The sequence below is a fragment of the Bos javanicus genome, chromosome 17 (genome assembly GCF_032452875.1).
Source record: "Bos javanicus breed banteng chromosome 17, ARS-OSU_banteng_1.0, whole genome shotgun sequence".
Classification (NCBI taxonomy): domain Eukaryota; kingdom Metazoa; phylum Chordata; class Mammalia; order Artiodactyla; family Bovidae; genus Bos; species Bos javanicus.
In genome coordinates this window covers 18028593-18037414 of record NC_083884.1, presented here as the reverse complement: position 1 = coordinate 18037414, position 8822 = coordinate 18028593, and the positions used below count along the sequence as shown (strand labels likewise).

The 8822-nt window shown below is 44.0% G+C and overlaps 1 long non-coding RNA gene across 2 annotated transcripts in view; it reads right to left on the bottom strand.

The window, feature by feature from the left end:
* Positions 1-1324: 1324 nt before the first annotated feature.
* LOC133228577 (uncharacterized) overlaps positions 1325-8822 on the bottom strand; it is a 137278-nt gene continuing 129780 nt past the window's right edge. For both annotated transcript variants that reach the window (XR_009730272.1, XR_009730273.1), the window contains exon 6: positions 1325-1862. This is a non-coding gene — a long non-coding RNA (uncharacterized LOC133228577). The remainder of the gene's footprint in view (positions 1863-8822) is intronic.

Here is an 8822-nt window from a genome sequence, read left to right as displayed (position 1 = left end):
GGAAGGAATTTTAAAGCAGCCTGGGTTGGCAAAGGGCATGCGAAGAACCAATCACGCTTGAACGTGTGTGCACAGTGGGGTAAGTGCCTCGCCAACTGTGACTTTTCCGTGTGTCTTCAACAGTCTCTGCTAACCTTTGCAATTTAATTCCCCACAGGAAGAAAACAATACCACTTAAAGTGTTCTTTCGATGTTCAACCCAACTTTCCCTTCGGATTCTTGAGCCTGGATACCCTTTAGAAGCACATACAAAGCAAACTCCAGTCTTTGAGAGCATCACGACTCGGCTCTTTCAGCCCGGATGACTGATGCGGCTTGACAGGCTCCTCCACCTAGAGCAGCTGGGAAGTCCCAGGGACTGAGTAATGTGATTTGGGGCAGGTTTTTCTTCGGTGCCTTGCGATGAGGAACCAGCTTAACAAGCAGTCATGTCTGAGTTCTCACTTCACCGCAAACCTTGCTTGAGGACTTCAGAGCTTTAAAGGGCTCTGTTCCCAGAGGAGAAGCAGGAGAAGGCACCTAGAGCCCTGTTCTATCAGTAAGTGGAGAACAAAAGATGTACAAGAACAGGAAGGGAAAATAGTCCTCAGAATGATCAAAGTGAGGTTGAGAGGGACAAGCGCCAGATTTTGAAGACAGGAGACTTATTTTTCTTACTCGGCCCCTAATTATCCATGTGGACTTGACGATCTATTTACTTCTCCTGGCTTAAGTTTTCTCATCTATAAAATAGGGGTGGTGCTACCATCTCACTGCGAATCTATCGTGTGTGTGTGGTGAGAACAAGCACACTAAGAATGTTAAAAGTAGTAGAAATGCATTTTGTAGTAGTGTGTGTGCTAAGTCGCTTCAGTCGTGTTGGACTCTTTGCAACCCCATAGGCTGTAGCCTGCCAGGTTCCTCTGTCCATGGGATTCTCTGAGCAAAAATACTGGAGTGAGTGTGTTGCCATGCCCTCCTCCAGGGGATCTTCACCCAGGAATCGAACCTATCTCTTATGTCTCCTGCACTGGTAGGCAGGTTCCTTACCACTAGAACCGCCAGTAAACTAGTATAAGTATTAGCAGCCAGGGACTTTCCTGATAGTCCAGTGGTTAAGACTCCACTCTCCCAACGCAGGGGGCCTGAGTTTGATCCCTGGTCAGGCAACTAAATCCTGCATCCCATAACTATCACCCATCATAGTCAAATATATATAAATAAATAAAATTTTAAATTAACAGATTATCTGAACACTGGGAAAAATACTGATAGTATCTGACAGGTATACTGGAATTTATGTAAAAAAGAAAATAAACTCATAAGTTCACAGAAAATTAAAAACATTAGATCTTAGCAGCCATATGTGTATCTTGCATATGCTGAGGCTTATTTGTTTATTATTTAAATGAATATTTAGGTCCTGCCATTGCAGTGGGTTTCATGGGACAACATCCACTGATAAATAAAGAAATACAAGTACTTTTTCAGGTACAAAAACCTCTTTCAATTAAAAAGATATATGGGGTCTGTAACTTTTTGCCCATCGATGGAGTTTCATTTGACCACATAAAGAGAAGCAGTCTCTCAGGCCCCTTCGAGCATCTCCTGGTACTTTACAAAGATGTTCCTGACACTCTGAGAGCCAGGTATCATGTGTCACTCTTTCCACCAACAGATGGAGAAACTGAAGCATGAAGAGGTAAAGCGAGGTCACCAAGGGAGCAGGTGATGGACTGGCTTCTGGTCTCTTTCTCTATGCCCTGCTCTACTTTGTCTCTCTCATGAACAGCTATTGATAATTTCATCTCCAGGCCAAACACTGCCAACCAGGACCCACAGTGTGCAAACGGGATCTCCAGCGTCCTGAGCAAAGCCAAGATCTGAGCAGAAAGGGAAGAGAGACAAGGGTTACCACCGGAGGCAGACAGACCACTCACACTGATGCCCCTGGAACAGGGAAGTGATGGGTGGAAAGCTGCACGTGATCGGCCCATTTGTACTAACAAAGATCATATAAACCTAATGGCAAGACCTCCTAAACATTTATTTAACCACCTATTTTTGACACTATACTTAGAGATTTTTCTTCCTTGGTATCAGAACTGTGCAGAGAAATAGACTAATGACAAAATAATTGAAATTTCATGTGCATGTTCATATGTTGTGATAATGCATGTCATTACATATAAGTCAACCAAATGTTTGACTGAATATTTCTACTTAAGCTTTAAGGTTGTGACCCATTTTCCATTTACATACTGTGTACTCAAATACATACCATATCTCTCTAGGTTTTCTGCCTGGCTCCACCACTCACAAGCTTTGTGACCTTAGGCAAAAGCTCTGAGCCTCAAATTTCTCCTCTGTAAATGGGTAATCAGGCCTATCTCTGATTTTATTTTTTTGCTAATACTAATTGATTTCAGGTTAGTAAAGGTATTGAACACAAGCCCTGGTACAGAAAGAGTGCTTAGTGAATGATATTTCCTTCCTCCCTGTCTTCTAATCTCTTCCTTAAGGTGCTTTAATTGTTGGAAGTACTTTCATGTTTATTCCATACATACAATTCAGTAAGGCAGCTCTGCTGCTGCTGCTGCTAAGTCGCTTCAGTCGTGTCTGACTCTGTGCGACCCCATAGATGGCAGCCCACCAGGCTCCCCCGTCCCTGGGATTCTCCAGGCAAGAACACTGAAGTGGGTTGCCATTGCCTTCTCCAATGCATGAAAGTGAAAAGTGAAAGTGAAGTCACTCAGTCGTGTCTGACTCTAGCGACCCCACGGACTGTAGCCAGGCAAGAGTACTGGAGTGGGGTGCCATTGCCTTCTCAGAAGGCAGCTCAGAGGTATATAATTATCCTTGCCAAATATATGAGAAAACTCTGTCTCAGAGAAGTTAAGTAATGTGCTCAGAGCCACACAGCAAATTGGCACAAAACTGGAAGCCTGCCACTAGTCCTGTGATTCCTCAGACCTGAGATCTTTCCAGAAGCTTCCATCCATGGCGACCATTGCCTCTACCCAACAGAAGCCCCTCATCTGTCATCTACCCCAAACCAATTTCTATTCTCAGGGGGTAACTCATTGGCGCCCCTTCCCGGGTCTCCCCTGCACTGTAGGCCCCAGCTTCAATCCCATCCTGTCCCTCAGGAATTTCCCTCTGCCTCCACCTGGGGTTGGATATTCAGGGACTCACCCATGCAGCATATAAGTCAGAACGAGTTGGGAGGGAATGTTCTTTTAAATGAAAGAAGTTGCATTTGATACTACCACACACATTATGTTGTTAAATATCTACAGCATGATAAAATCATTCCAAATGTCACCAATCCCTGGGGGACTTATTAATAATTAAGCATTTTTAGTTCACTTAGGAATGCAGATTCCATTTAACAGGAAAATACACACTAAATCTGTCCATTATACTGCAGCTTTCAACAGAATGTGTTCGAGATCTCAGCTGGGTTTCCCCAGGACAGATGACAAAGTTAATGCAGGTCTTTCCTAAAGCAGCACCCTGAATTTGTGTTTATTAGGAGTGTTTATTAGAGTGACTAATAATGGAAGGAAGACGACTTGACAAGTGTTGGGGAGAGCCGAGAGGAGCCTAGAGGAGACTGGATGATCCTGAAGAATGTAGGGCGGAACAGAGACTCAGGGTGTGAGGTAGAGTAAATTATTTGTCCCTGCAGTGATTTTTAAGGTGTTTAAAGGCTGAAATAGGGAAAGAAGGCCTTGTTCTATATGTTTCACTTAATGAGAAGGCCGCTTACATTTTTATTTAGCTAACTCCAAAAAGATATATGGCCCTGGACACACACACACATACACACTTTTCTTTTAAAAGCAGTTTTCTTTATTTGCTTTGTTTTGTTCAAAATGATATGTGACGCTCTTTTCTTCATCTCTGTTTCCTGGGCAAAGTCAGAATACTGAATATTTTGAAAGAAAGAAAGGGATGCCAGCAGACAGATTGCCAATCTCCTCCATGTCTTTCAGACATGTACTGTTTTCTTCTAGGCCCACCGAAGAAGATTCCTTTTGAAGATGATCAAGGAGACAAAGGGAGAGAGAGGTGAGCCCTGGGGAAATCCATGATCTTTGGGTCCTGTTATTTAACCTCTCTCTCTGTAGGCCCCCTCTCCTACCAATAGAAGTTTTCATGATCTCAAAATCCCTTCTAGCCATGAGGTACCAGAAATCTAGGCTTGAAGCAGGGAGAAGGTTTCTTCTCAATGGTGGCTGAAGAATTTTGCAAGCTTTTAGCAGAAAATGACCGTGGATAAAGTCTTCCACTTCCCTGTTTCCTGAACTGAAACTCTATGCAAATCAGGCCACTTCTTCCCTCCCTCACTTAAAGCACCTGCCAACCTCATAAAAGAGCCATAAATTTGGTCACAAGGGTCCCAACAAAGGCCAAGGATCCTCTCCTAACAAGGGAGGTCAGTGGGACAGGCTATCGCCAGGAAGCAGAAACTGCAGGGAAGACTGTTCTGGTGTCCTGTAATCAGCCTGGATGCAGAGGAGTCTGCAAAGCTGCCAAGCAGCAGGACTTAACGTGGAAAGCGGACTTGGTTGGCTTTATAGTCTCTTCGCTTTCATCCTGATGTTATTAGAGGTCAAGGTCCAGCTAGTACGGCCTCCAGGGGACTTCTGGTCTGAGAAAGTTGTTTGTGTGTGTGGAAGAATCGCTCTGAGTGGCTCTAAAACCAGTACTTCCTGTTGTTAGACACAGGTTCCAGGCAAGTGGACCGGTGGGGCAGAGATTCCCACCCTCCTCTCAGGAAAGAATCGACGTGGCTAGAGAGGAATGTGAGAAGAAATGGGGGGAGGGGAGAGCAACGAAAGCTATTTATCTCGCAGCAGCCTTGGGAGAGGAGTAGAGGAGGAGGGGCCGAGTTTCAAAACAACTTGCGGACTTAAGAGACTATAACAATGGCGGAGGCAAGATGATTTAAAGTCAGATAGATTAATAATAAACTTGATTATCCTGAATGGTTTTCTTTAGCCGCTGGTTTTCCTATTCAGAACTTCAGTGTTTTTTCTTGCTAATAACTAGCTGGTTCCAGCTGACCACTGTGTGTATTCTATATTTCGCCATTTTTAGAAGCAGGGGGTGAGGTTTCTCACTTTCCTTCACACACAGACACACACACACACACACACCATCATCCTGCTCTGAAATGAGTTCTCTCTCTTTTGGCCACATTGTTTTGGTCACACCTCGAGGCATGTTGAACTTCCCCAACCAGGGATGGAACCCATACCCCGCTGTATTGGAAGTACATAATCTTAACCACTGGATGACCAGAGAAGTCCAACCACCATGAGCCCGATACTCTGAGGAATTACTGTGCTCTGTCTCTTTAAAAAAAAATCTAGAAAATTCTTTGGGAACTGTCAAGGCTCATCAGTCAGAATTATGCTTATAACCAAGTGGGATCCTATCACCTATGGTTCACAAGTAATTGCTTCAGATAGACACTGAGAAATCATATCCAATAAGGCATGGCCTTGATCTTTAGCAGATTAAAAATTATGTTTCTCTGTGTGTGTGTGTGTTGGGGGAAGAGGTTGTTTTCTTCTTTAGCTGCTGTTATTTCTTATACTTTGGGCTCCTGGTAAAGAAAAGCATCTTGGAAATTTCTAGGGTTCTAACCGTGATTATAGATTTTCCAACCTTGTAGGAGTAGAGTCCAACCAATTCACTGCACAGATGATTAAACTATGGACCAGAGAAGTAAACCAGAATAAGTGTGGTCACCCAGCTGGTTAACCACAGAGCCAGAGAAGGAACTTGGGCTTCTAGGCTCCTTGTTCCGTGCTCTTTCTACTCAGGTGGATTCTAGGAGATCTGTTTTGCAGAACTTCCTTTCCACTTTGTACTCAGCCGGAGACAAGAAATCATATTATGGGTGTATGTACCCAAAGTCCTTATCAGTCAAACATTCCCCAGCACTTCACTTTCACCCCCACTGCTGGAAGGCATATATCTGCATAAGGATATAGCAGGAACACATACAGGCACACAACAACTGTTCTTTTTCACAACCTTTTTCTTTGCTCCAAGGTTAATTTCTCTTTGTCCTCAATTTCCTTTTTACCCCTGTCTATTCACTTATATTAGTTCGTATGCTAACACTTAAATACACCACCTTTAAATCTGGGAGACACTAAACACAGCTAACTACAGTCCGTAGCCCCAAGAAAGTAATCTAAGTTTGTGTGCTATTTCTTACTTTTGCCCTGTGGTGATCATGTGATGGGTGGGAGCTTTAAAGTCATGCCAGTATCAACTCTCCTTCTGAATATGAGCTTAAGTGACTTGCCCAAGAATAGCAGGCAGAGTTGGAAGGGGACTGTCCCCACAGACCCACTGACTGTTCTTTTTTCTATGATGCCACACCACCAACCTGCCGACATTAGGTTTTATATCCTTGTCCAAGCCTGGGAGAGATAGATACTAATGGAAACAAGATGGACATGACATGAGCCCAGACAGGGTATGGAAGGACATGATGAGGACTGAAGAACCCAGCCTGTGCTGCTCAATACACTAGTCACCAGCCTTGTGTGGAATGTTAATGCAAATTAATTACAAGTAAATAGAATTAGAAGTTTAGTTCTTTACGTCTTCACCTTTCAAACAATAGCCACAAGTGGCTTGTGGCTATGACATTGGGCATACTGGGATATGGAGCATTGCTCTCATCATGGAAACCTCTATGGCACAGCTCTGCTCGGCCAGACGCTAGGCATCAGGGTTTAATAGGAGTAACTATCATTTGCTGAGCCCCAGCAGCATACAGGGGCTTCCCTGGTGGCTCAGATGGTAAAGAATCCACCTGCAATGCAGGAGACCTGGGCTCGATCCCTGGGTCAGGAAGATCCCTTGGAGAAGGGAATGGCAAACCACTCCGGTATTCTTGCCTGGAGAATCCCTTGGACAGAGGAGCCTGGGGGGCTATAGCCCAGAGGATTGCAGAGAGTCGGACATGACTGAGCGACTAAGCACACACGCAGCACACCCAGCAGCATACAGACCTTATTGTTGGTGTTTTATGACTATTCTCATTCATCATCATATAACCTAATGAATTAGTATTATTTGCATTGACAGAGGAAGGAACTGATATTAAAATTTTTAATAATTTGACCTTTAGGTTTACTCATAAATGGCAGAAACATGAACACAGACTTGTTAATAACAGACTATAATGTGAGCTCTAGTTTCCTGGGAGGAGCCATAAAGACTGATAATAAAACTAACATTTACTAAGCACAGACTATATGCCAGGCACTGTTCTAACAGTTAACACATACAATTTCATTGAATCCTCTATAAGGTAGGCATGCTCATTATTCCCATAAAGAAATGAATTTAGAGAGGTTAAGAAACTGTCCTAATGGCAAGCAGCTAGTAAATGATGAACAGGGAATTTAAACTCAAGAAGTCTGAGTCGAGAAGCTGGGTGCCAAATCACCACACCATACTGATAAGCAAGTGGCTGCTGCTTCTGTGTCATATAGAAGGCAAGGACCAAGCTGCAGCTTACAAGTCCAGTCCTGGTTCACAGGGCTGGTGGCTCTTTCCAGATGGGCTATGATGAAGCCAGCTGTCATCTGCCTCTGCTCAGAAGGCTTGGCTCCCCTTCTTACTTCTGGCCCGCAAGCTTCTATGCCAAGCTGCCACGGCTAGAAGTCATCACGAAAGTCATGCTCAAGCAAGTCTTGAAAACAGGCCTTTGTCCTCCTCCTTGGAGGTGTCCCACCTCAGCTCAATATGGGGCAATTTCAAAAACATCCTGTTGACATTCCTGTTTGATATTTGGTTGGCCCCAATGACATCCTTTCAGTCTTGGCATACTGGCTGAACTTCCGACATGGTGGTGAATCTGTCTTACCCTTTAAATTAAAGTTCTACCAGATGATCTCAACGATCCTCAGGGTTCAGGACATCAACCCTGAATCTGTCTTACCCTTTAAATTAAAGTTCTACCAGATGATCTCGACGATCCTCAGGGTTCAGGACATCAACCCTGAATACTCACTGGAAGGACTAATGCTGGAGCTGAAGCTCCAATACTTTGACCACCTGCTGTGAAGAGCCAACTCACTGGAAAAGACCCTGATGCTGGGAAAGATTGAAGGCAAGAGGAGAAGGGGACGACAGAGAATGTGATGCTTGGTTACATCATTGACTCCGTGGACATGAGTTTGACTGAACTCTGGGAGATGGCGAAGGACAGGGAAGCCTGGCATTCTGTGGTCCATGGGGTCGCAAAGAGTCAGACACGACTTAGCAGCTGAACAAGAGACGATCCTCATGAGCTGACTCAAGAAGTTGGCTGTGATATTTATGGTACTCGTCTGTAGATTTTTATTTACTCTGGTCTAGAACCAGGAGATGTACTTGTACATATGAGTACAAGTACAAACTCCATCTACCAGCCTCATCAAGATATCCTAATTGATTTTTGCTTAATTTTCCTATTGCCTTGATACTTTCAGAGCATTACCACTGAGAAGAAAAATTCAATGGAGGGTGTTTCTTTTGTATTTCAGAGGTGAACTTCCTTTGACTACTAACAGGATTCTCATTGCATGGGTTAGCATTCAATCGTGGTCAACTTTTTGACTTCTCACACCCTTAACAGTGTTATAACTTGCAAGATGGTCCAAACTCTTTTGGAGGCTGTTTCAAGTAGCATGGCTTCAGTCACTCAGTTGCTCAGCTGCATCCAACTCTTTGAGACCCCATGCATTGTAGCCCGCCAGGCTCCTCTGTCCATGGAATTTCCCAGGCAAGAATATTGGAGTGGGTTGCTATTTCCTACTCCAGTG